Source organism: Corvus moneduloides, chromosome 5 (assembly GCF_009650955.1).
Source record: "Corvus moneduloides isolate bCorMon1 chromosome 5, bCorMon1.pri, whole genome shotgun sequence".
Taxonomy (NCBI): domain Eukaryota; kingdom Metazoa; phylum Chordata; class Aves; order Passeriformes; family Corvidae; genus Corvus; species Corvus moneduloides.
In genome coordinates this window covers 35,719,072-35,746,844 of record NC_045480.1, presented here as the reverse complement: position 1 = coordinate 35,746,844, position 27,773 = coordinate 35,719,072, and the positions used below count along the sequence as shown (strand labels likewise).

At 37.1% G+C, this 27,773-nt stretch overlaps 1 long non-coding RNA gene across 1 annotated transcript; it reads left to right on the top strand.

Annotated features, from left to right (window-relative positions):
- The first annotated feature begins 627 nt into the window (after positions 1–627).
- Positions 628–27,773, top strand: LOC116444654. The gene is made up of 5 exons (XR_004240430.1): positions 628–666; positions 20,610–20,730; positions 22,580–22,668; positions 23,884–23,995; positions 27,646–27,773. It is a non-coding gene; the product is annotated as an uncharacterized LOC116444654 (long non-coding RNA).

Genomic DNA, 27,773 nt, shown 5'->3' with positions numbered 1-27,773 from the left:
AATACAAGCATCTTTACCAGAGGACTTCTCAAGTGCCAGTAATAGTGTTGGCATTTCTGATTTTTTGAGAGGCACAAGAAAATTTTTGATACAAGGAAACTTAAGAAAGTAACTAAAGGGTTTCTAATACAGATGTTGTTCTCTGTCAAAGGGATGCACCTACCTTACCTACACTTTTTGTATATCCCAGGTAGGACATGAAAGACTGTCTTGGGGTGACGTTATGATGTGTATCCCATATTGCTGCCTATGCCCAGAAATTAATTTTTGTGCCTTTCTATGCCTCTAAACTGAGCCTGAGAGGGGGAAGAGAAAAAAAACTGAGCAAAACTTTCTCAAAGCAGTTTGCAGCTCGTTCAAGGTCATATAAAGATAGCAGGGTTTTTTTCCCCCCAGCTGCGGCAGGGGAGTGAGGAAGCACCCGGCTTGCTGTTTTCCAGTCAGATTTTGGCCAGTTGTTTTCAGTTTCTCATTCTCCGGAGAGAGACTGAGAGTTGGACTTTGCTTTTTTCCTTCTCTGGAATTCCGGATTTTCTCCCTTTCCTACTGGACTGCTTTCAACCTCAGAGCACATCGGGAGGACTTTCCACCGGGCACAGAGGGCCTGGCCCTGGGCCAAGCCCCAGCTCCGAGGAGACCAAAGGGAGGACTCTAACGCTTTCCCAGGTTTTTCCTCCACAGTGAAAGATTTTACCATTTAACATTATTTTCCTTTCCCGGGTGTTTGTTAAATAAATAGTTTTATCTTCTTCACTTTCCTTCGAGGAAAATTTATTTTTTCCCGAACCTGGTGGGGGGAGGGGTGGTTGTGCCTTCTCTCAGAGGATATATTTCTAAATTTGGCCAAACCGGAACAAAGACTTTAATTAAAACCTTTAGAAAGATCTTCAGTTATGCAGTTGTGCTGTTCCTTCCTTCGATATTTTGGAATAGGATAAAAACCAATTTGCTTATATTGATTGTGTACTTCACACAGATGCCTACAGAATTTGCTGTGCAAACAAGACCTTTTTCTCTAGAACAGATTATAAAAACAGTTTTCCTTTGAAAATTATTACGCAGGTTTATTGGCTGCTACAGTTTCATCTTTTTTCTATTCCTCTTTTGACCATTAAATGTTGCTCATAGTAAACACTGACTACAATTTGAAACATAACGTTCCTAAGCATGATTACTAAGCTAGAGTAGTTGAAAACATAATCCCAGATTTTGGTTACAATAAAAAAGGCATGATAAGAGGAAAGGGAAAGGGAAAGGGAAAGGGAAAGGGAAAGGGAAAGGGAAAGGGAAAGGGGAAGGGGAAGGGGAAGGGGAGGGGAGGGGAGGGGAGGGGAGAGGAGGGCAGGGGAGGGGAGGGGAGGGGAGGGGAGGGGGAGGGGAGAGATTTCCATTGCAATGAATTAATATTGGCAGATTGTCACCTTAATAACCTTATGTATTGACCCCTAAGTGCTTTATCATTGTCATCCTTGCTCACACCAGGTTACTGTATATTATCTTTTCTGTCATTTTCTAGCACTTAGCTTTCAATATAGATATTCTATTACGTGTGTATATAACATTCCTTTCAAAGCCAGGATACCCTTTCTATTTAGCCCAACCTCTAGTTTCTTCTTGTCAATTGCAGTTTTGATGACTGGGACAGGATAAAATGTGTTATCCTCCAACATAGCATGTATCATCTACAGTAGATGAAGAAAGGCCAGAGTATTAAACTTCTGCACAAGTTCAGTATACTGGTAGCAGACCTGCTAAAGTTTCCAAGTGTTGCAGCTTCCAAGTGTAAAGTGCTTAGTTAAGAAACAGGGATGTCTTAAAATGCTAGGCCATATGTTATGTCCCAAAAGACTAAGAAGCTTATACTTCTATAGAAGTTTTTATGTCAAAAAAAATATCCTTATCATCATTATAGACTTAAAGGTTTTCTGTGTCATGGATTTTTGTGCTTTACATCTCCAGTGGTACTAAGCAGGGTTGGATTTCACAAGGTGTTAGGTCCTGATGTCATTCGGAGACATTTTACTGCTCATAGTCCTGTTCAATCTTAAGCGCTTTGTGAAATGTTTTATTCCACATAAAGTGTAATGTCTTTCTTTACTGATATTCTTGTTTGACCCTGAATGTAAGGGAGGATGTATCATCTTCCCTGCTGTGCATGTTCATTTCTGCACTTTTACATTTAAAGTATCTCCAGCAGTTAAATCTTTCTGTGTTTGCCCCTGTGTCTGTATTCAAGGCCAAATTCAGACGTGGTGTGTGTTACTCAGAGCAATTCAAAAGGTCCCCTTAGATTCTGCCAGATCTATTTATACCACCTCTATCAACATGTAACATAATCTGCAATTTACATACCAAGGAATTGCAAGATCATTTCAATTTAAATAACAGACTCTTCTTTCATTTACACCTACTCATGGGCCCTTATTATGAAAGCTGTAGCGAGCTGGATTGACATCCGATGAACAAAGGGCACTTGTTTTCAGTGGAAAAGAACAATGGTGCTCCAGTAGTTTTTTGAAGTATCTTTTCACTCTTATCATTGTGATTTTCATCTTCCTGGGTTTGGTGAACACTTCCAGCGTTTTGTCCAGTGAATTGATATTGATCCCTGCCAGTCAGTATTTTGCAGCTGTGTGGGGGAAAAAGGAAATATACCTTCTTCATTTTTTACTCTTGTAGTGTTGTCTGAATATATTTCTGTCCAGCTGTTTTGTGAATTTTGAATGGGTTTTTGACCGTCTCTCATTTAGTGGGTTCCAGATTTTTCTCCTGCTGGTTTGCTTTGCTTCATGTAATGCTGTGGTGTATGCAGAAATATCCCTGGTCAGGGCAAGTCTGGGAGTTAAGGTGTGTGGACATCCAAGAAGCTTAGCCAGCTTGTTAGAATCATGACCTGGATTTTACTTTGTATTTTAGAGATAGGATAGAACCTAGCAAAATTTAAGGCTTTGTGTGCTAAACATCTTTCACACTTTTTTCAGAGAAGACGTAACTGCAATGTGAGAGAGTAGTTAGAATAGCCTTGTGTTGGGCTGCATTACCTATGTTTTTTTCCAGCCAGTCTAAGCAGATATCCCTTCTGAGAGGCAAAGTATGAGGCAGTAGGTTTACAGGCTGAGGAAGATAGAGGGGATGGAGAAAGGAAAGGGAAACTCAGATGATCTTATTTCCCCTAGTCAACAGCTGGAAATCAGTACTAATAGTACGTTCTGTCTGCTCCTCACCTCCCAGCCTATATATGTGTGTTTGAACAGTTGTTTAAAGGGCAAGACCATCTGGCATTAGATCCTGTCAATTAGAGAGGAAAGGATTTCCACTCATTTCCCTCAGCTTTGTGGGCTTCTGTCCTTCTTGCTGTATGTTATACCACTTCTCATCTGAAGATTAGATGTGTTAGAAGAGTATTAGCGATCACAAATGTTGTTCTACTCAAACTGTATGTTAACTGGAGCTGTTCTTCTGATATTTGACTTAGCAATTTTCAGCTCTGTTCTGCTGACTCTGTTCTCTGACCTGAGAACAGATCTGTATTATGGCTGCTGAGAGTATTAAGGCTTCTCAGTAACACAGGTAGGCTCTGGCTAACCAAAACATTTTGTTCATATTTATGGACTTGAGAGTGTCTATAAAAGAAAGAATTATCATTTTTATAGAATCATTTATGCCGTTTCAACCTGTCAGTTTGTCTCAAACAAGTTAGAGTCTTATTTTGGTACTTTATCCTTTTAAAACAAGTATCTTGCAATTTTTCTTTTTTCTTCTGAAAAACACTATTTTTGTATCATTGATGTTTCATGTCAGAAATTTGCATCCTGCATTTGAATGATATACTTTGGCATCTCTGCTAGCTGTCTGAGTTTTTAGATAACTGTTAGCGCTCTACATGCCCTCTGTTATGCAAAACTGAAAATTAAATATTCCTGTGAAACACTCTATGAAAAGCCCTAATCATAACAAAGATCCTCCAGGAAAGCTATATATTCCTTTCAAACTTTTCACTGGATGCTGAAGCAAAGGCAAAATCTCAAACATCTATATTTCAGATGTTAAAAACAATTGCATTTCTGCAAGTTCAGGCAAGCTTGTGATACTACTGAGATTTTTCCCCACACCTCCTTGTCTTACTAGGTTGATTGAATGGGCTTGCACTGCAGTGGCCATCCTGCTGCATTAAAGTGGGTATCTTCTGAGTTTATTAGATATATGGTTACATATGCCACAAGAAGGAAAGAAAGAAGGTGAATGCCTGATTAGTTCTTTGGTCATGTAGAAATAGATTTCTTGTGCAGAATTAGGGTTTTAATGTTACTCAAAACACATACTGCCTTTTTAAATCACTCTGAGCCCAGATTTGCATCCGGCAGGGTGTCTTTTGCAGTATGCCAAACAAACTCACTGCCCGTTAATTTTGAAGGGAGCTAAAAGCACTTATTACCATGCAGTATCAGGTCCTTTATGTTTAGAAATAATAATAAAAAAATGTGTCTTACCTTTAGGTAATGCCTTAAAAAATGAAAGGGATAAACTCACCATGAAGCTACTTTTATGCTCCTAATGACTGTGTAAAAAAATTCCACAGGGATAAAAGGAAAATGAAGTAAATACAGCAGTGCCCCACTACATTTCAAAGGAAATATCAAATCATCCATAAAATTCTGTGAAAACAATATCCACCTAATCCACAAGTGAAAGAGCTGAGATTATCTGTTAAAAAAAATAATTAATAGACCTGTGCTTATTTGGATGATAAGCATGAAAGATTTTCTCCAATAATTAAGGGTTGGGGTTTTGCTGTTCTCTTGGAACTAAACCTTTTAAATAACTTCCCAGTTTCCAGACTACTGAATCTTTGAAAAGTTAATTTTTTGTTATCTCCAAATACAGTAAGCTTAGCACAACAATGGCAGTTCAAAGTCTCCCAGGTAAAGAGCCTTCAAAGAGTAATTCGCAATACAAATTCATAAAAGTCAACAGTTTAGACTACTCAATTGCTTTTAAGATTTTCATCAAATGCATCTCAGCAGTTGAAACTTGCCACTGATGCCTCCCAACTGAGTTAAAGTCAGAAAACACTGACAATGTTACCTTTCTTTTTCTGTGGATTTTAGACAGTGAGAGATAGCAACTGAACTTTGCCACAATTTACGTTGTATCTTATCTTTACAGATCTGACTGAAAATAAATGCACGTTACATTTCATGCTATTATCGAAGTTTTAAAATAGTAATTAAAACAAGTGAATTGCTGAAATCAGAGTATACAAATGTCTGCTCTGTGTAATTAAAATTCTTTTAAATATAGGTAGGTGCTCCCAAGATTCTTTCTGATGTAATAGAGATATCTATTCTAAGATCAAGTTTATTTTAGAAGACATTTAGCACTTTGGGGAACATTCTAGGCTTTTGAAGAAAGATGAACAATCTCTTCATCAGTGTGAAATTAGTATGATTTTTCCATAAAGTGTAGCAGAATTTTTCCTTTAAATGGTACAGAATTGCAGCCCAGTTTTACTGCTTCAGTGTGCATTATTCTGGCAGAATCATAAATTAACTGTATTACCAGAGAAGTGAAGTTTACTACTGTGTCTGGACTTCCTTCTCTGTCTATTGGACAAGACTCAAAACAGAGGTTAGTGAGACAACTTTAGGAGAATTTTTTTTCTTAATTTGAAAAGTTACAAATATTATTATTTAATAATGTTCCTTTTTTCTCATCCTCATGGCAGTGATGTGGTTGCTGTGTTAAGAATTTTGTGCTGTGTTGAAAAGCTGTATCCAAATACGTTTATATGTATGTCTGTATCTGTTTGGAAGCATGTATACATATGTCTGGAGAAATTTGTAGCTTTGTCTGAAATAAAAGCTTCTGCATTAATTAAAGTCCTTCTTTATTATTGTTTCAACATTTTCTGGTACTATGCTTTCAAACATATCCAAATAACTCAATAATTTGTACAATAGTATAATCTGCTGCTGTGAGATGCTTAGACTTGCTAAGTAACTTGTATGTCTTGCCTTGGAATATCAATATAATAATATGTATTAATTATAATAGCAGCAGGGTGGTCATGGAATAAAAATAAGATAGCTTTATTTTCATTTCTGTTTACAAAAGAGTAAAAATATCAGTCTTTATCTAAACCTTTGAAGCCCTTGGTTATAGAAGACTACAGTATGAGAAAAGGTTTTCTCATGAGCTCTTGCTCTTTCTCTTTCCATCAGAAAAAGAAGTCACCACAAAACTTTAAAATATCGCTTTAAAAAAAAATTCGCTCCTTCTGGGCGAGTCAGATATCTAATGGTATAATTAACAGTCAGTCATGAGGTTCAACTTGGGTTCAGGTCCTTTTCTGTTTAGTCTTTAGGAGAGAATGAATTTTCTGTGTGACTCCATAATCCACAGCAAAAATGATGCAATGATGCAGAGGAGATCATTTACATGGAGCTTTCTTCATCTTGTAGAAATGGCAATGAAGGTTTCTTTTCAGGTGTGATTCTTCCTAGCACGTTTCTAAATGATTAGTGTTCCAGGGGTGCCTTGGTGAATTGACTGGAAAAAGCTGATTTCCCCATTGGGTAAAATATAGAGTATAATTACTATTTTGTTGTTATTGTTGGTTTCTTTGGTTGGTTGTGGGTTTTTTGTGGGGTGATAGTGTGTTGACAAAAAGAGTTCTTATTATTATGCTTTGCTGGCCACCCTGGAATCCGGTTTCCTGCTGAACTGAACCTTTCTCATGCTGGCTCACTGCAATTCCTTTGTCAAGTGAAATCTGTAGCTGCTGCTTCATCTCTAACAATATCCCAGCCATATCATGATGACTTTCATTGCTCAATCATTTCATCATGGGATTTTTACTAGAAAAAAACATAGCTCCTTGCAGTTATGTAATTCAACCAGTCTGCCAGTTAAATAACAATATCTTTAATATTAGAACCTGAATAATTTACCAACCAAAAGTCCAACCCTGCAAACACACTGGAATGAGTCTTTGCTGTGTGTATAGTTGGACCTGTAAAACTCATAAGAATATTTGCATTAGTGTGGACAAAGCAAGATACAGAGCTGGTCAAGTAGTCATTAAAAGATAGAAATCATAATGAAATCACTTGAGGTTTGTGTGAGAGAAAGAAAGATTTAGAAAGTAAATAAACATAAGATTTCAATTAGGGTTTCAGCTGCCAGGAGTGAAAAGAACAATGTGCTAGGATATACAAGGGATTTGCTCTCAGGGATTCCTGCTGAACTTATATACACTATAGTAATGAAAAGCTGTATATCAGAACATGAAATGACTCCCTGTCAGTCAAAATATTACCTTTAGCTATCACTGCAAATAAAAGAGGAATTTGGTCTTCATATATGTTGTATTAAAATTCTTATCAGAAAGTATCTATATGAAGTCAAAACCAGTATTGTTTTAGGATTTTTCTTCTGGTTTTTTTTTTTTTTTGGTGGGGGGGGATGGATGGATTTTTCCCCTCTCCCAACCCTATCCCTGTACTCACAGTATACACCCCACATGTCACAGAATGACAGAGTCACAGAGTCACAGAGTGGGTTAGGTTGGAAGGGACCACAGGGGGTCATCGGGTTCAACTTCCCTGCTCAAGCAGGGTCATCCTAGAGCACATTCTTGAATATATCTAGTGAGGGAGACTCCACAACCTCTCTGGTCAATCTGTTCCAGTCACAATCTCTTCCAGTCACTTAGACAATAGAGAAGTTCTTAATCCTGTTCAGGTGGAACTTCCTGTGCATCAGTTTCTGCCCATTGCCTCTTGTTCTAGTGGTTGGCACCACCAAGCAGAGCCTGGCTCCATCTTCTTGACACCCTCCCTTCAGATACTTACAGACATTGATGAAGTCTCCTCTCAGTCATTTCTTCTCAAGGCTGAAGAGGCACAGCCTTTCCCCATAAAAGAGATAGTCCAGACACCTAATCATCTTTGCTGCCCTCAGGAGGATGTGCTCTAGGAGCTCCATGTCTCTCTTGTACTGAGGAGCCCAGAACTGGACACAACATTCCAGATGTGGCCTCACCAGGGCTGAGTAAGGGGTGGGATCACTTCCCCCAACTCAGTTTGACTTGACCTGTGGCTCTATCAGTCTGGTAAAGAACCAGAGCTTTTAAAACTCTGAAACAAAAAGGTACATAACAGAAATTTTTCAGAATTACCTTATTATTTAGTGCTTGATGGGAAATTCTTGAAAAGCAGAAGTACTACTGGGCCCTCCTCTGAATCACTGGGCATGCAGATACTTCCTAGATATGCCCCTTTCTGAAGCTGGTGTCCAAAACTGACTCAGGAGTAAATGTACCACTGGAAAGTGTTGGAAAAACAAACCAATTGTGCTGTAAGTGGGGAAGGCAGCGAGGCACAATGAGATTCTCGGAATTCAGATAGAAACTGAGAAAAGTTTGGATTAAGCACATGAGAGGAAAAGAAAACCCCAAACTCAAACCCCTTCTTTATGCAATTTCACTGCAGCCCTCCTTGCTTTTGCTATCAATGGTAAAAACCTTCTCTTTCCTAAGGTTATTGCTTAGGACAAATCGATCTCTATTATTCCACACAATTACTTTTGAACATACCTGGTCTTTTTGACTCCGTTTCTGAGATTCATATCTCATAGACAATTGCTCCATTTATCCTGAGTACTTCTTCTCTCCCCATTTCCTCAAAGCCTTGTCTCATGCTAGTTCTGCCTCCACTCCAGCTATCTGCCTATTTCTCCAGAGCCCTGGCTGGGAAAGAAAGGGAGAAAAGAAGGCAATTTTGTCCTTTTTAGCCACAACTACAAAATAAGCTCCACCTACATAAAAAGATGCTTTTGGGTATTTCAAATATTCAAATATGATGGCATATAAGTTCTCTGTGCTGCTTAAAACAGAAAATAAAATGTCTAACATTCAGAATTCAGAATGCTGTTTTGCTATTCCATGGTCTTGAAACAATGTGTGGAGTCAGGCATTAATTATAAATTGAGATATCATTACAGTAAATGATGTGTACAAGGCTTAGTTTCCAGACTTGCATTAGAAAACCCCAGGTAAAACTTGTGTGCTTAACACACACTCTTTTATATTTTTAAATACATATATATGCATATATGTACATGTAAGTGTACAGCCCATCTATGTATATGCTATTTTTCTTGGAAATCTGTGTTTTCCAGCTACCATAACTTTGTTGCTATTCTAGACAGTGCCAATAAACAATGCATTTGGAGATACTCAGTGTTCTTGTCCTTGAGAGCCAAACATTTTGCATGTTCTACTCAAATGTGTCATTCTAAGCCTGACAAGGTCATGCACATTGTACAGAGACCCAAAACAAAGAATGCAAGATTAACAGTAGACAGTTTTAAATAATAGGAGAGTAATTTCTTTACCCTGAATACCACTGTCACTTGCAATTAATTTTAACTCTGAGCTCAGAAGAGTATGTACCAGATACTTTGAAAATGAAAAGCTGAATTCAGCAGCAAGTAGGAGCTGCTATTTCTACTTTTATACTCTATATTAAATTACATTACGTTATATTGGATTCTGAGTTTTGTAAGTACTATATGTCACAGAAGCTAGATAGATTAGAAGGCTAGAGGGGTCCCTCTAGTAGATGTACTTTAACATTACTGTTCCTTATTACTTTGCTTTCACCATCACAAAAAACTTTGCATTTGTACCTATTATGTTAGTAACTGTAGAAAAGTTATTTTGTGTGGTTCTTCAGCATTCATTTTTTTAATACCTTCTTTCCCCGAGTCCTTTGATTGGAAGTGATTTTCCTTACTATGTACTACTAAAGTAAGGACTACATTTTTTTTCTAAATTCCTCCTTTTAAACATCTATACCTCCCTCAACAGTTGTTCTCATTGAAGACTCTTCTCAATTGTCAATTTCTTGAAGGCCAAAAACTAATAAACCAGCCATTTGTATGTTTTCTGATGAACTGAAATCCTTAGGTGCATCTGTCTCTTCTATATTCACTTACATCCTTCAGAATATTCTCCATCTATTGCATTAAGGGCAGATGGAGACATTTTTCTCTTTTGCCACCTGGTAAGCAAAGGTTAGAGTTCAACTTGTCCCAAATCAGCTTATCATTCTACAGGGTAGTCAAAGCCCACTTACAAACACTCTAACGCAGTTTTACATTTTTGCCTCCCACCAGCATTCAAACCTGGGTAAATGTCTTTCTCTGTCAAAGCAGCAGTGGGAGGTGAAAATGAAAGTCCTTTTCTTCTTTCCCTGAGAAATTGGACTGTAAAAAGCTGTCAGTTTAAAAATGACATAGTGGCACAGCATTTCTATAAGGTGGCTCCTTTCATTTTTGACTCCTGCTGTCTCTCTGACAGTTGAAGTTGCAGCAGGAGGTAAAAACTAAAATGAGCACTGCTGGCATTTGCCCTCAAGCACAAAATTAATAATGGAAGAAACAGGGCAACATCCAAAACCGCCTCATATCAGATGTCAGCCAATGAGGTTTCACCACTTCCATAATAAGGTGACCAGAATGATGCCCATTATTCCAAATGTGATCTTATTCTCTATTACTTTCCTAGTGCTGGATCTATTTTCTCCATTTTAGATTTGATTCCCTGCTTTGTGGGTTATAGAAAAATTTAAATTCTATTAAGCTGTATACTATGACTTTATAAGTTTTCCCTCTCTGCAGTGTAACTCTGGTCAAAATTTTATGGGTGTTGTCTTTTCTCGAGCTTTATACATCTCAACCTTTCTACATAAATGTTTTACTTCTAAATCACTGTTTAAAGTATCCTACTATATCATATCCTTAAATATGAACAAAACTCACAACTTTTTATATGGATAGCTTTTAATGTAAACAGCCACAGGATAAAAAAACCGACATGGTTTTTAGTCCTGTAAACTCAAGAGCGGAAGGTTTTCTGCCAAAATGAAGAAAAAAATGAGTCACTATTAGGTGGCTGAGAGACAGAGGACCCAAAATTCTTCAAGCAGGACAGGGGTCTTTTTTCTTTCTTGAAAGACTCAGTGGTATGTCCAAGTCTTATCAAAATTAACATAGGTAGGCACAAAAAGTCTGCTAGAAACTGAGTACAAGTGTGGCTCTTTCTTTCCGAGATATTTCAACCGTTTTCTGATTTTAGCACCATTTTGGTGGTATTTAGTATCTTGCTTTTGACTATTCTGGACAGGTAGTATTTCAGGGTTCATGTACTGGAATATTGCATTCTTACACCACACCATATCATTCAATTCATCTGCCAAGCTTGGCTTCGAGGGTAACCAGTGTATGCAGCATGCCAAACCTTTCTTAACATAAATTTTTACACTCTTCTGTATTATGTGCATTTGCTGCTGCCTTCTCACTTCCACATTTGCTACTGCTTTTATTGGCATGCACTTTCGTTTTGCAGAGATGAAGGAGGAAAACTCTCAGCAAACCAGTGATGTGGGTAATTCTCAAGTGCTGACAAATACACAAAATAAGCACATTGTAAAATAAAGCATTTTATTTCTTCATGTGCTATTGCTTTCAGGCTTTACACCAGTCATCTAGCCCACAGCTTAAGACATCTTTTATCTATTATAGGAGAATAAGAGTGACTCAAATGCTTCAGCTGAACCCATTGATTTCATTGATTTCAACGTGTTAATGACAAAGAGAAGTTGGACTGGATAAACACTTGTAGTTTGTTACAATTACTTTCTTCAGCTTCTAAAAAATCTTTTATTGTATGTTTTAACCTCTTGTGCAATTTAACTTTCATTCTTGTCTTCTGATTTTTTCCTTGAGTCTTGTTTGCAGACTTTATTCTATAATCCTTCTTTAGCAAACTTAATTCTATAATCCTTCTTTAGGATTCTTTTTTGATTGTTAGTACTTCTTGCGCTTGCTTGCTCATCAGTTTAATATTCTCTAAAAGTTCATTCATTGTGGGAAGAGCCACACAGCATTTGGGCATACATTTATTTTGCATTCTCAATTCTCTCCACTGTAGCTCCCCACTCTATAGCTCTATCCCATGCACTTCTCCTCGTGTTTTCCATGTGCCTCCAAGATTTATTCCGATTGGTTATAGTCTATGTCCACCTATATATGTTCACAATCCTATTTTCAAATACAAATTTTTTGTGATTACTATTGTTCGGCTCCTCCTCCACCTTTGCTCTACATCCTTAAGCATGTCTCTGCTTTTCAAAATACAAGAATGTATTACTCCCTTCCCAATTTCCTCTTTCCTGGTTTGTGTGTGTTGTATTACTATTTTGATATTTTATCCCAGTTAGTTTTCCCTGATTTTGCCTTCTGCTTAATGTTGTTCACTTCATGAATTGGGTAGCTACTTGAAATCTTAATGGCCTGTAGGGATTTTCCTTTTTAACAATCCATGTTTTTAAAATGTTATACATGTTTTAGCAACATGTATTTTATATTGCCCTATCTTGTTACTTGTCTATTAATATTTGTCTTCCTTTTTCAAAACTGAATTTTGGGCCATGATTTTTCATACAGATATAATCTTTTTCTCTGTTGTAGCATTGTTCACTTGAATTACTCATTTCAGATCTCAATTTGCATCCATCAGTGGGAAGAAAGTAGGACTACCATCTTAGATCAAATTATTCTAGTTTTGTTCATACAGTTTCCTTCATCTTGATGCTGAACTTGGGTAAAAAAAACCCTGATTTGGTTCTCTATCATTATGTACAATTGCTTCTTGCTTTATTTTCTTTTGTGTAAACTGCTAAATAACCACACCATACTTCTGTCTTTTGTCAAATTTTGAATTAATCCACTACCTAAATATTCTCTTTTCATATGTACATCCATAGTTCCAATTTTTGAGATGTTCTTTTGCACATATCTTAAAATGTTCATCCTCTGGACTTATTCCAATGTAGCAGTTTGCTTCTGTATAAGTAGGAGATGTTTCCAAAGTTTCTGCTGTCAGCTTTCATACAGTTTGTAGAAATATTTTATCAGTATGTAAAGGAAATAATTTCCCTGAATTCAGTGTAAAAGAAACAGACTAGTTAGAAAAGATTTATTCTTTTCCCTTTTCCTCACCTCTTTTCCCTTTAATAGTACACTATTCATGTGTACAGGGATCTATTGTCTTCTTTACTATTTTAAATCATTTTAGTATTACTTTATATTCCATGATAGGCATGTGGAATGCAGTGAGGGGGATTATCCCAGTTAAGCTAAGATGGATGATAACACAGCTGAGTCTTTTTAGACCATGTATTGTCCGGGGTCTGCTGATAACAAATCTACTTTTTTTTTTCCTTGTTCTGCAGGGTTGGCTTCTAGAACAATTTTTTTATTTTTTTTTCTTTTTCACTATATGACACAGGGAAGAAAAATAATTTGGTGCAAAGGGAGCTGAGAGTTGATCTCCTCTCTGTGGTTCAAAGTTTGTGGTTTTCTGAACACTATCTGCACCTTTTCCCAACTGGTATGTTGCTAGTAGACACAACAGTTCCTTGTGGATAGGGGACTTGAGGGGATGGTGTTCCTCCCTTCTCACTCTAAAGGGCAGAGAATGCTGCTGTCCATCGGGAACCGGCCCATCTCCTCAAACTGCAGAGCTCCTTGACCTGTATAATCCTGTTTGGATGGATGAGCTGCTGGTGCCTTGTTCTCAAGAGCAAATAGACAGGACCTCAGTGAAAGATGAGACAAACCCCCCCAACAATAGAGAGAGATGTATAGTTCATAGGTCTTGTAAGTGCAGAACATCTGTGGAAGAAACTGACTCTCTTCCTCTTGAAAATATCTGTTTCCCTGACAACTCTGCAGAGGTACACACACAACGAAACCATCTGGTTGATTATTTCCCTGGAAAAGCAGCTCAAATTCAATGAGTTATGCTTCAGAGTCTGACAACCCAATACCCAGTTTACAGGATAGGAAACAGAACCGGTGCTCATCAACAGTGAAATATACTGATTTAATGTAATTGGATTTTAATGCTTGCCCCACATTACTTTTCCCTATTGTACCTTCTTTGCTTGCCAGTAACTCATGTACACACTTAAAAAATCCCTAATGTACAGTTACACCAGATCCCTCAACAGACCTGAAACACAAACAGCAGGGCACCAACTCCATTTATAGCATATGATCGATTAGCTGAAGATTTCCCCAAGTGATTAATAACACTGGAGTCTGAAGTGCCTGTCCAACAAGACTTTAAATAAAATGTCTCCCCTGAATATCTGGAAAACTGAAGTACCTAGAATAATTTCTGAAGGTATTTCTGAAAAATCCTGCCCGGTTCTCATGTTAGGTATACAAAATACACTGTAAATTCCCACTCTGCTTTTAATGAGTAACTGTAACATAGAATAAACATCTGTTAGCTGAGAAGACGACTGATGGCAGCAGTTTCTCTGAAACAATCCTATTTAGAATAAAGGTTAAATGACCTGTAAAATCTAAATTTTAGTATAAATATATCTATGAATGTATTTTAAGTTATTATTGTATTCTAAAAAAAAATTAACATATAAGAAGAGGTCTGTGGGGAGAATAATGTACTATGGTTCATCATAAAAACTGATGCCCTGGCAGTTGTCCCTTACATGAATAGGCTGCCCTGCTTCTTGAACTGTCCTATTGAACTAATGAGCCTGGGTATATTAAAAGTTAAGTGTCACTCATAATTCTGAATATATCAAAATGCTGCTATTAAATGTTTCTATTGCCAGACTCTTTCAAAGTTACCATCACAAAGCTCCAAGTACATTGATAATGTTCCATTACCAATTCTCTGGTTTCAGATTATTATTATTCCTGGTTGATAATATGCTTTTCAGGGGTATACTGAGATTAACACCAGTTGAGCATAATTACTATGTGATAAATTTTCATAGGTATGTGAGCTTTAGTGGAGTACTGTATAGAACTAATTGTATTTTCAAATGCAGCCTTTCTTACGTATGTCATTTGACACTGCATAAATTTTCTTTAGTGGAAAATTCTGGGAAGATAACATCTAAAATAAGTGTGGGGTTTTTTTACATAATAGGTTGTTTTTTACTTACAAAAGGATGAAAGGGGGAGATTAGTAGTTTAAAAAGAAGGACAAAGATACTTCTGAACTTCAAAAAAGTTGTACTATATTTGCACTTACAAATCAGTCACTTTGCAGATTCAGGGCATCGATGTATTCACACTGAAAGAAGTGTACCTTAAGAAGTGGCTATTACACTTCACCTTAAGAGATACGCACTTTCTTGTTGGTAATTATAATACATGTATTCAGAAGGCAACTCCTGTCCTTTGTAGTGCTGCTAAAAGAATATTTCCAAATAAACCTCTCATTGAACTGAGCAGCTGTAGTAACCTATTCTTGAGGACTTTGTAAGAATGCTTCTTTTTTCCTCTCTTGAATGGCACCTTTTCTCACCTTTGTTGCAAATGGAAGACAAAGTCTCATTTCTTTTTAGGTTATGTAATTTCATCTCACAGACTTTCTCTTCTTTCTTTCCAGTCTTACTTTGAAGTTTGGAAGTTTGTTTGTTTGTTGGTTTTAATTTTTTTTTTTTGCCTTCAGACTTTACAATGCTAAAGTCCATGGGGATAATTTAAGCACTCTGCCCCTACTTTCAATTTTAACACCTTGTTGCAAAACCCCACAGGTTTCTTAGGGAAGATGGAGCTCACAAGAAGTACTTACCTGGTGAAGTCACAAGTGTTAGCTGCGACAAAGCTCTGTCAGGGCATCTTTCATCTTGCTGCCTGAAGGCAGCATAGCCTGGTGCTGTGGACTCTCCCTGTGCTTGACAGACTGCTCACCTCCATCCAAGAGACCAAAGTATGCTTCAGGAAGGGGATGGCCACAGGAAGGAAAGTCACCACTGAAGGAGCTACATATGACAGATTCTCTAATATGTGTTAAAGCAGTATAATTTCAGCTGCTGGTCATTGTTACTGAGAAGAGAGGAGAGAAGGGAAAAAGTAAAAAAGCAAAAGTGTGCTACAAGAAGAGCATGATGAGGTGCTCCACAGTGAGAGCTGACTGTCTCTCCACCCCCTTTTCTCCTGAAATTGCTGAATCTAGAGTAAGGCCCAGGACTTGGGAGGGATTAATATCCTGTGATTTCTCATCCCCTGCCAGCAGCTGGAGAGACCTGCAGCTCTCTGAAAGCTTCACATATCAGGACTCAGCTTCTGAGATGCATACTTTCAGATCCTGATATCTAGGATTTAAACTCTCAATAAGCTTTTGAAGACACTCTGCTGTCAAAACCCCACAGAGCAGAACATAACCTGCAGCAGAGAGGCTGTATTCACTCAGCCAAGACATGGCAATAGCAGCTGTGATGGAGCAAGCCACTATGCACACAGCAGCTGCATTTGAAGTGGTGAGAACCAGGATGAAATGAGACACAAAAGCAACCACACTTTGGTTTTAGCTGATGCCTGAAGAAATTGGAAATTTCAGATTTGGTACTGAGCAAGCTGGAAAATCAATGACTTCCCAGAGCAATCATTCATCCATTCTTGTCAGGTTTTGTAAATTCATTTTGTGATTTCAAGAGGTCTTTTTCCCTTCTCACATAAAAAAAATGTGGTATAGACACTACAGTTCTGCAGAGCCTTGGTGTCTGAATAGATTGAGGTTGCTATGCCAGTCTGTCATGGGCTAACAAACTTAAAAAGTAAGTCACCATAAGCAATTCAGCTGGTGGTAGGTGGATTCTCTGCAGATTCTCTGAGGCAATATTGGAAAAGAGTCTACCTGTTGATATTGCTAATAGCAGATCTGAAAGAAGTTATTTCAAGAACAATGCCCCAGTGATAAGTTTTTAGTTGGTGGTGTTAAATGTAGCATGTACCTTAGTTCAATGAGTTCTGTCATGATGTAGGAGTTGGTCAAATTCTGTGGCTTGTACAATAAAGGAGGCTGATGTGACTAAATGATGATCATAGTTCATTCTGACCTTAGAATTTATGCACTTAGGAAACTTCTTTTCCAGCCTGAGAGATACAGGTCTGTATTTTTAAAAAGAAACTGCAAGGCTATGTATGCCATTCTGAAAGCATCTTGTCATTTTTAATTTTCTCCCTGTTAAACAGGCTGATTATAATTCCATTATAATTTCTACTTTGTTACTATTAACGTTAAGAGTCTGGTTTTGGTATATTAGATACATTTGTCTATTATGTTTTATATATAGCTGTATGCCTGTCAAACCCTGAGTGTAACAGACAAAGCTACACTCAGAGAAAAGAATAAAAGTAAAGAAAGTAAAGTAAAGAAAGAATTCTATCCTTTCTTTTGTTATTCCTGGTAACACTGATGGGTATTTTGGAGACTCAGAAACCTAAAATAGACATTCTTTACAGATTGTGCTGCCCAGTTTTTTGGCTTGATTCCCCAGAACCTCAGTTCAGTAGACTTTCTTCCATTGATTCTTTGCTCTTTGCATCAGCCCCATACTACATTTTATGACTGCCAGATAACTAAAGTTGGGGTACACTGTGATCCAAAAGAATAGATAGGTGTTCAAATGGGGCCAAACAAAGGAAGAAAAGTTTGCTTCAGAGGATAAGGACAGTAAGACTGACTCCTTTTTGGGGATTAGTACCTAGCTGTTTATAAATTCGCTTGCATCAGCCAAGTACAGCACAAAATAAACTGCACAGAAGAGCAGCTATTATGTACAGTAGCCACTTCACTGATTGCAATCAATGTCACAAATTAGAGTGATTTCCTGGCTTGAGATATGTCAGAACTAAACTTTGTGTCATGAGTCATGCTGTCTGGACATCCAGCTTTGAGGCACTGTCTCACCCTCTGGGAATTTTCACTTTTTGTCTTTCATGTTATTGCAAATGGATCTGTGCTCACTTTTAGTAAGTATGGACTGCTCATAGATGCATTCAAATGCATTCAATATTAAAAAGAAGCTCCCATCAGGGCTTCTATTACTAATATTGAAATATATCCATCTTTTATTTTTCACCATCAGAGTTTCTGTTTAGAAATGGCAGATTTTTGTCAATATTTTCTAGGATTTTGATCTGAAATATTAATACCTCCTTGTGCTTTTCTCTTGTTGCCTTATGCCTTTTTCAAATGCCTGATGATGGCTTTTTCATTCCAGTAAAATGTCATCCTAATATTCATGCTGTACTCTGAACACCCATTCTGCTGCATCCATGTGATTAAATCCGGTTGTAAAAGCAATGTTTTTCACACTGTTTCGTGTATAGTTTTTATATTTTTCCAGGTGAAACTTCAGCATATGCTCAAGGACAAACACATTTCTCTCTGCAACAAAGAAGTGCAGTGGAATTAGAAACAGTTAGTCTATACAGAGAGATTAGTGGGGAGCTGTTTCCTTGTACCTTGCAGCAATGCACTGTTTCAGTGGATTAAGAGCATCCACAGCCGTAGCAGTAATTAAGAGCACCTGGTACACAGTGATTTCATGCTTCAGCCGACCTGTTACTCAGTGTTTTGTGGAAGACGCTCCTGACATTGCTTACTGGGGAACAAACAATTAAATGAACAGTAACTAAACCTTTGCATCAATAGGCAACAAAGGGAAATTAAGCACAATTATTGCTATGAATGAAAGGGTCAACACTTTTGTGCTGGATTGATTGTTACTGGAGTAAGTGAAGATTGGAGAGATACATAAGTTATGTAATTATTTTCCTAATAATTTATGAATTGTTGGGTGTGGGTTTGTCTGCACTGCAGTTGAGTTGAATGCTTGCTTGCCTTAGCTTTTCTCCAGAGTCACTTCTTCCACTTTTAAGGATGTTTAGAGTAATGTGTAAGAATATTTTCTTGGCATCTTCTACCATCCTTTTTGTTAGATTATTTTATCAAGAACTGTAATCAAATATAATGAGAAGATACAATCATGATGTGGCTCCTATGAAGTGGAGTTAACCAGTCATCAACAAAATTTCTAGCTTGAATGCTGTGTTAGGAAATCAGAGGCCAAACAGGGAAAAATATTTCACTATGGGAGCAGTAGCCAAGTAGAAGAAAATGTTTAAACTAGGAAAAGATGTGCCCCAATTCAAAAGGAAATCACAGTTTTATACAAAAAGATGGGAAAGTGTGGTGAAAAGGAAAAACATTTCTAATTTACTTTCTGATGACAGATGAAAGCAATGTTATATGATATAAGACCATAAAGATAGCATGACTTTATACCCCCAATGGAGTTCATAGACAGTTCTGTGCTTTAAAATATGCAGCTTGGGTCTGCCCATCTAATTTCTGACTGCAGTGGGATAGCTTTGATTTCTTTTGTATTACCATTTTAGTTTGCTTTCCCTTTTTGTTTCAGTCACTTGTATTTAAATTATTGCTGAAAGATATTCTGGCATAAAATCTCCATTTATTTAGTTGGGGCAGGCATAATAATTTCTATAAAAAGTCTCAGGAATCGAAGTCCCACTTTGATTTTGATCTTTGCCTCATTCTTTCTGCTTAATATTTGTGTGTGTGTGTATATATATAAATATATATATGATTATTCCTTGATCCATTTAGTGAATAAAGTGAGCATTCTCTTGTATCAGAGGAACATTTTTGACTTTTAGAAATGTGAAATTAGAAGAATCTAGGTAAATATAGCATGTAAATATAATGAATAATACTGCAAAGAGTTAGTGAATATCTTCATGACTTTTGTACCTCTATCAAGAAAATTCCAAACTGAGGTCATGGCTGAAACATTCACAAACACAGAATATGTAGTGCTCAGAGGTTTTTAAATACCTGCTTTAGATCTCTGCCATGTGTTTGGTTTATACACATGATGGGATTTATTTAAAGGGACACAATCAACTTGAAAATAACAGTGCTATCTAAAAAATTCTTACTGAATGTAATTATAGCTAACAACTAAGGTTATTATAAATGAAAAAAGTTAATGAAATAAATATCCACTTTTTTGATTGGTTTACTTTTTGTGCTTGACAATTCTGTGTAATGATTCCAATACCTACCTTTTATGCAGTACTTTTCATCAGGAGGCCACAGCAGTTTTACTAAAATGTAGTCCATATCGCTCTATGTATAGATAGTTTCACTGTTTCCTCCAAACTCAGTCAATTTCTTCCTGTCTGAAAGTCTTTTATAAACATCAGCTCAGAATCAATAAAAGATCCAAAGCATTTTGTGAAATGACAGATCTACTATTTTAAAAAAGATCACTATCAGCTGGGTTTAATTAGCCACATTATAAAGAAAGGGTTTAAAATATCTTTGAGATTGTAAAATTGGAACAAGAAGTTGATCATTTAGTATCTTAATAATTTAAAATCTGTCTCAGATTTTGGATGTTCTAAAGTTATTTTCTGAATTCCATTAAACTCGTTTAGCCTTATATTAGGTATTCAAGAAGAGAACATCACAAAGTATTACCAAAATTATCATATGCTTATTAGAAATTAATAGTCTGGGCATCCTTTATGCTTGTAAAGATGACACCTAGAAACAAATTCTTTTCTTTCCTTATTTCATGAAAACCAATGTTTTCTCTCTTCTTTTACACCATACTTCCTAATTTAGAATCTTACGTTCTTGATTGTTGGCTGTTATTGAGTTCATAACCCTGTATTTCTAACTGCAGTGAGAAAATGTCTTGACTCTGGAATGTGAAGTCTGTGAAGAATGTTGCCTTTGTGGAAGAACGTACATTAGATGCCTCCGAGCTGCTCAAGTGGTGAAATAAATATGTGGAACAATGTTTGGTACCTTTTGCTTTTCAAAAGACCTTAGATCTCATAACTATACCCTCTTAAAAGCTTTTGCCATACACTCAGCAGCATGTTCTGCTTTTTTGTTAGATTCATCTTTTGGCCTACTTTTCAAACTATGTTTTAACTGGAACTCAAACTCTTTTCCCTTTCCTACTATTTGCTGAGGCTAGCAATCCCATGCTGAGTAAATAATCTATAGTCCATGATCTACTATCCTATCAGCCTTGTTATCCTGGCTCCAAACCCCAAAATGTTGAATATCTAGCTGGTAAGTATTCCCAGGAAGGCTTCCTAATGACCTTCCCCACTGGTTACTATCATCATTGCTTATACACGGATAGAACTACCTTGTAATACACTGACTATATTTGGAAAAATTAATTGGGAGTTCTTATGGTGTTTTTGTTAGGAAAAGTGACATTTTAGAAGTTAAGAAAAATATCCCAATTCATGTCTTTCATTAGGTATAACAAAACATTGCTAGAGAAAATATATTCCTAGATCTAATGGTACTTCATTCTCTTGTGGTAAAAGCAGATTGGGATCCAAGTCAATCAGCAGATGAGATTATTGCAGTAATTTGGCTGCCCTGCCATTTTAAAAGTGGTTTTGACTGCATTTATAAAACATTTAATATATACTTAAATGTAGTTAAAACATACGGTTACTTATTAAATTATAGAATGTAATAAAAAAAGGTTTATGTGTACATTAAAAATCAAGATGATGGAAATGAATCTACAATTGATAAAATTTTATTTCATCTCAGCTGGGAAACCTACGTATAAATTTTACACCTTAGCAATCTTATTGTAAAACATTGTGAACTCTTAAAGGAAAGAGCCTTTATCTGCACTATCTAGAAGAGTTTATGATTTGGCCACTGAGGGTTTAACAAAATGTCTTTCTTCAAGTACATGCATGGGCAGTACAATTCTTTTAGTATATTTTCTTGTCTCTGGCTAAATGCAAAATCAGCAAGACCCTTAATATGAAGGAGGACATGTAGAAAACCAAATTGTTTTGCATTGCTGACTCTCCATGCATGCAAGCGCAGACAACGTCTTTCCATCCGTATGTCTTTGAAAGTGACCCATCCAAAATGAGTGCACACTTATGTCTAGGTCAGTCATAGGGCTGGAACTTAAGTGTGACCTTAATGATGCAAAGGATTCAAGTGTGGTTTCTGGCTTTTATGAAGAGTTCATATTTTTACTCCTCTGAAAATAAATATTTCAGCTCTTTCTGTTGTCATCTATCAGGTTGCCCTTTCATGGGAGCCAGGAGGATAGAAAACACTAGACAAGGTCTTTTATACCCAAATTGTCTAACTAATTACACTGCCAACTATGCAACTATGGCAACTAATAGATTGATTTTACCTGAGAGTTATGAATTCCATGTTTAAATCTGGAAACTGGGATAGATGAAAAACCTAAGGAAAGATAAACATCTCAGTATAATTTGCTGAAAGAAATCCCCAAAAGGGCTACCCTGGTACACTGGTAGGAGTTTCCTGAGTGCCAGAACTAAGGTTGAAGTGGCACACTGCGGTGCCATCTGGCATGCTTCGCTTGCAGTGTGGATGCAGAGTCCTACAGCAATGAGCTTTTCACCTGCGTGTGATGGACGCTTCGGACCATGAAATGCTGCAATCTAGTAGTGACAAAAGGGCAACGTGCATGTATGGCTGTAGAATAGCCACATCTCTGTGAATTAGATGGCTGCCCTTCCCTCTTTGCACTGCCTTGTTCCATAATTTGAGAACTGCTTGTCTCATGGGGGAGAATGGCAAAAAATCCTGACCACACCAACATCTATCTGTCTTTGACTCTTTCAGACATGTATCCTTTATGGAAGCACAAGAAAGGAGCAAGAACTGAGCCACTAGTAAAGCTGGAGGGACTTTCTTTGTTCAAGATTGTTATGGTAAGGACTCATTAATTCTCATATACAGGAAAGCTGATCAGGATATGACCATAACCTTGACCTTACCTGTGAGAGGTGCAGTGCAGAGGACAATGCATGAGTCTCAGCAATCAGCTCAGTCAGAGTAGACCTATAAAATAAATGTTATAATCAATAGGGAAACATGTCCTTGTGAAATTCTCTTTTTGTAATGCTGGACTGAAATGAGCTGCAATTATTTTGGCAGGATGTTCAGAGAAATCCTTTCAAAGAAATCATTTGCTGAATGTGATGAGATTTTTTTAAGAGAGCTCTTCAGATTTTTTTTTTTTTTTTTTTACATTCCTGAAAAGACACACTGAAGCAAATGAATAATTGGTAGAACATGGAATATGTAACATGCTGTGTGAGAACTGTATTCTTTCAAATCATCACTTGTCAGAAATTAATTCCTATGCTACGGGCCTTACAATTGAGAGCGTAATGACTTAAATATAACCAGGTTAACTTGGGTTCTCTGCGTTGTGTATCTGAGGAGAAATGGCACATTTTAAGTTATTCAATTGCTCAGATGAGCTTTCATTTGCTCTGATTTAAGTGTTCTTAAGAAGCTGTCGTGTACTGAGGTTGTAAATATGATTTGAGGTACTGTATGTTTTCAGGGCTAGTCTCCAAGGTTATCACCTCTTAGACTCTTGTCTTTAAGAGTTCAAGGAACTCAGAATGATAATTTAAAGAAAACTGTTAACCTCTTCTGGAAACACAACATATGAAATACGTAAAAATAGCTACATATCATTAAAATAATCACCTAATTATAATAATGTGTAGTGGAATGTTTTCACACAGTTTGTTCTTAATAGAAATTATGCTAGATCACAGACTCCTAACAGCTACTGCAAAACTTATTCTTTTAAACTGAGAAAACTGATTTCCAAACTAAGTTCTCTGATAAAGAGTTGGTGTTGCAGATGAGAACAAAACTCAAGAGTGTGAAGGCTCTATTGCCTTGCAGCTGCCAAACAAAAAAGGCAGATGAAATACTACAGGTCAGGCCAGTATCAATTCACAGTCTCTTTACAGGGGATTTTGCTGCTTCACTAGGTTAGAGGCATCAGAAAATCTGCTTTTCTCTTTCTCTGAGTCTTCATTCATTGTTTTTGCTTCATGAAGGCTTATTTTGAGCCCTGAATACAAAGCCCAGATAAGGAAATTTTTTTTGTTCTTTTTTTCTAGGATTGTTTCTGTCTGACAGAATATTGGTTCCAATTAATGATTTCTGATTCACAAAAGAGGGGGTATGGCTTTACTACTATCTTTATATGTCTGAAGTGGACAGCATCAGCAGGTAACAAACTTGGACAAACATATATTTGGAAAAGAGCACTGTGAGCAATTTTTTCCCCTCAAATCCATTGCAAATAGAAGAAAAACATTTTTTTAAATCTCTGAGAAATAAGTAAATTTTCTGTTTAATCTCACTGCTCTGTAGAGATATTTTGGTAATTTGAGGTTTGGTGTTAATATGGACTTTTCTGTTCTGCCCTACACTTGCTCTAGCAAAGCCTTTCATAATGTTTAATCATTATTTCATGTGTAAGATAGACTTCTACCGTAGATACTGTCATGACTACCATTAATATTGACAAGAATTTTCAAAGTAGTTGGAAATAATGCTCTGTACAGGATTTTCATTGTATTTAGGTAAAAATAAAAATAAATTTCTATCTGAAAGAACTATATTTATTTGATGCAACTCATTTGATAACTAGAAAAGCCTAATGTAAGAAAAAAAATTAATGTTTCTTAAGACTCATTAACATTTCCAAATGTGAGACTGCAAATAAATGATATATTTCAGTAAGAGAGTTTTGATCCTCAAGAAAAGAAAGAATAATTTAATCTTTTACCTCAAGGTGCCATTCTTTTACATTCACCATTTAGTATTCATATATCTAGCTTCAGGGTCATCCGTTTAAAAAGGTTTTTCTAGCATATCTTCTGATAGGCAAACCTTTAAATTTTCAAGAGATGACTAGGGGAAGTATAGCAGTGATCTACTATACATTTTCTTACTTTATTTTCCTCCTTTCTAGGGTGTAAATTCCTCCAAGATTTTCCTTTTATCACAATAATGTACTTATGAAGATTATGTGTGTTTCTATGCAAGGAGAAAGTATCACAACAGGACAGCAGGAAGTGGGGGTTTCAAATTTTACTAGTTTTAGAACTAGTAATTATTTCAATAGGATATGAAATTTCCTATTTTTTTTATTGTCAGAGAGGCAGGGAGACCTGGATGTAATGCATGAAAGAAAGTTCTGTGGGAGCTCTGTTGGCATCAGTGTGTATAAACTGTCAATGTTCTCAGAGTTAAGAAAAAAAATCAGTATAATAAATCAAAAAACAGTGGCTGGTGAATGGTGACAATGACTAATGTGTGGATATTTTGATTAATAGAATCTCAGTCTATGTACACATGCTCTTACACACACTCATGCACTTTTCAGGTATGAGAAATGTTTTCCCATCTTTTCTCTCAGCCTGAACCAATGTGCATAAGTTATACAGTCATCTATTTTTATGCTCTCATCTATGGAGTTCATGAATGTTATGAATATGGGTAATAAAGTGAGGACTCCTTGTTTTAAGGTAACACTTGATGAGGTGTTTTAGCTGTTACTGATTGCATCTATCATGCAGATGAAGATGTCCATTATAAATGCAGATAATCAGATCTTAGATATCTAAACTGCTTGAATGTGTAAAGGGTGGACAACTTTTTTATAAAACTTTTTTTTTTTAACAGCTGGGATTTATAATAAGTATGATGGTCAATGTATGATATGATAATTTAATACTTTTTAGTGAATAGTGAGATTCATTAAACTTAGTTTAACAGTTAAAGAACATACTATTCTTTCTGTGACAAAGCTGACTGTAAGGACCAATGAAGTGTCAATTTCTTTTAACAAAAGGTGAGCAACTTTAGAGATACTGTTTGTAAAATTCATGGGTTGAGATAAAGACACTTTATAGGACAAAAAAGAAAAGGATAATAATAGTAGGAGTAGGAGTAGGAAGGAGAAGGAGAAGGAGAAGGAGAAGGAGAAGGAGGAGGAGGAGAAGAAGGAGAAGGAGAAGGTGAAGGTGAAGAAGAAGGAGAAGGAGAAGGTGAAGGTGAAGAAGAAGGAGAAGGAGAAGGAGAAGGAGAAGGAGAAGGAGAAGGAGAAGGTGAAGGAGAAGGAGAAGGAGAAGGAGAAGACTATGCAAAACAAATGAAGAAGAGTGTAGTTGCTCACCACCTGACAACCAATGACCAGACATATTCTGAGTAGTGGTGTCCAGACAGCTTTTCTCTGAATTTTGTGTCACAGATGGAAAGAATAGTAAGGGTTTCTACAGGTAAGTACATCGAAAAGGAACACCAAAGAAGGTGTACTCCTCCTGATAAATAATGCTGGTAAACTGGGAACAATGGATGAGGAGAAGGCTGAGGTACTCAACAACTTTTTTGCATCAGTCTTCAATGGCAACCTCTCTTCCCACACCTCTTGAGTGGATGGACAGCAGGATGAGGACTCGGGAAGCAAAGTGCTTCCCACTGTAGGTAGAGACCAGGTTCCTGACCACCTGAGGGATCTGAACATACAAATCTATGGGACCTGATGAGATTCATCCTGAGGTCCTGAGAGAATTGGCTGATGTAGTTGCTGAGGCAATCTTCATGATATGTGAAAAGTCATGGCAGTCAGGTGAAGTCCCAGGTGACTGGAAAAAGAAATATTCTACCTCTCTTTAAAAAGGGTAGAAAGGAGGACCCTGGGAACAAATAACCTGTCAGCCTCACCTCTGTACCTGGAAAAATCAGTGAACAGATCCTCCTAGAAGCTACGCCAAGGCACTTAGAGACAGGGACGTGATATGAAACGGCCATCATGGCTTCATCAAGGGCAAGTCCTACCTGCCCAGCCAAGTGGTCTTCTATGATGGCTTGACTTCATCAGTGGATAAGGGAAGGGCTACAGATGTCATTGAACTGGATTTCTTTAAAGTCTTTGACATTACCTCTAAATTGGACAGAGATGGATCCCATGGGTGGACTGTTAGGTGGATATGGAATTGGTTGGATGGTTACATCTGGAAGGTAGTGGTCAGTGGCTTAAATGTTGGTGGACATCAGTGACAAGTGTTGTCCCTCAGGAGTCCATATTGGGACTAGTGCTATTTAATATCTTCATTAATGACATAAATGAAGGGATCAAGTGCACCCTCAGCAATTTGCAGATGACACCAAGATGAGTGGTGCTGTTGCCACACCTGCAGGATGGAATGCCATCCAGAGGTACCTGGATAAGCTCCAGAAGTAGGTCCATGGGAATCTCACGATGTTTAACAAGACCAAGGACAAGGTGCTGCACCTGGGTTAGGATAACCCCTGGTATCATTATAGTCTGGGGGATGAAGAGATTGAGAGCAGCCCTGCTGAGAAGGACTTGGGGGTGCTGTGGATGAGAGGCTGGACATGAGAAGGCAATTGTATCCTGCTTGAAATGTAATACCCATTGTACTAGTAGAATTCAATTCAGAAGACCTGAATTTTTGGATTGTGATAAGTTTTTCGTCTTGTAAACTTTAAAGCACTATCAGTCATTTGGTAGTAAAAGGGTGATAAAACGTGACTCAGTTGGATGACTCTTCCCAGGGCAACCTATGCAAGGTAATCAGCAGCCTAAAGAGACAGATGTTAGTTCAGACAATCACTCAGGTCTTTGCAGACAAACCACTTATCGAGAAAATCCACAATGGATTCTATAATTCTGGTTTTGGTTTGGTTTTTTTTTTTTTTTCTATTTATCTTCTTGTTCTGCAGAAGTTGAAATTCATGTCATGCCATTATTTTGTTGTCATGTGATAACTTCACTATCAATTTGGTGGTTCCTTCTAAGTTTCTTGCTTTGTCAGTCTTTATTACAAAATTAACTTTTTTTTTCTCAGTAAGCAGGGATGAGGCTTATAGAGTCTATAGCTTCTTCAGGAGGAACAGAACTTCTCTTGCAAGAAAGAACACGTGTTTCACACTGGCACGTGGGAGAACCAGGCAAGTGCAATGTCAGTGCAGTGAA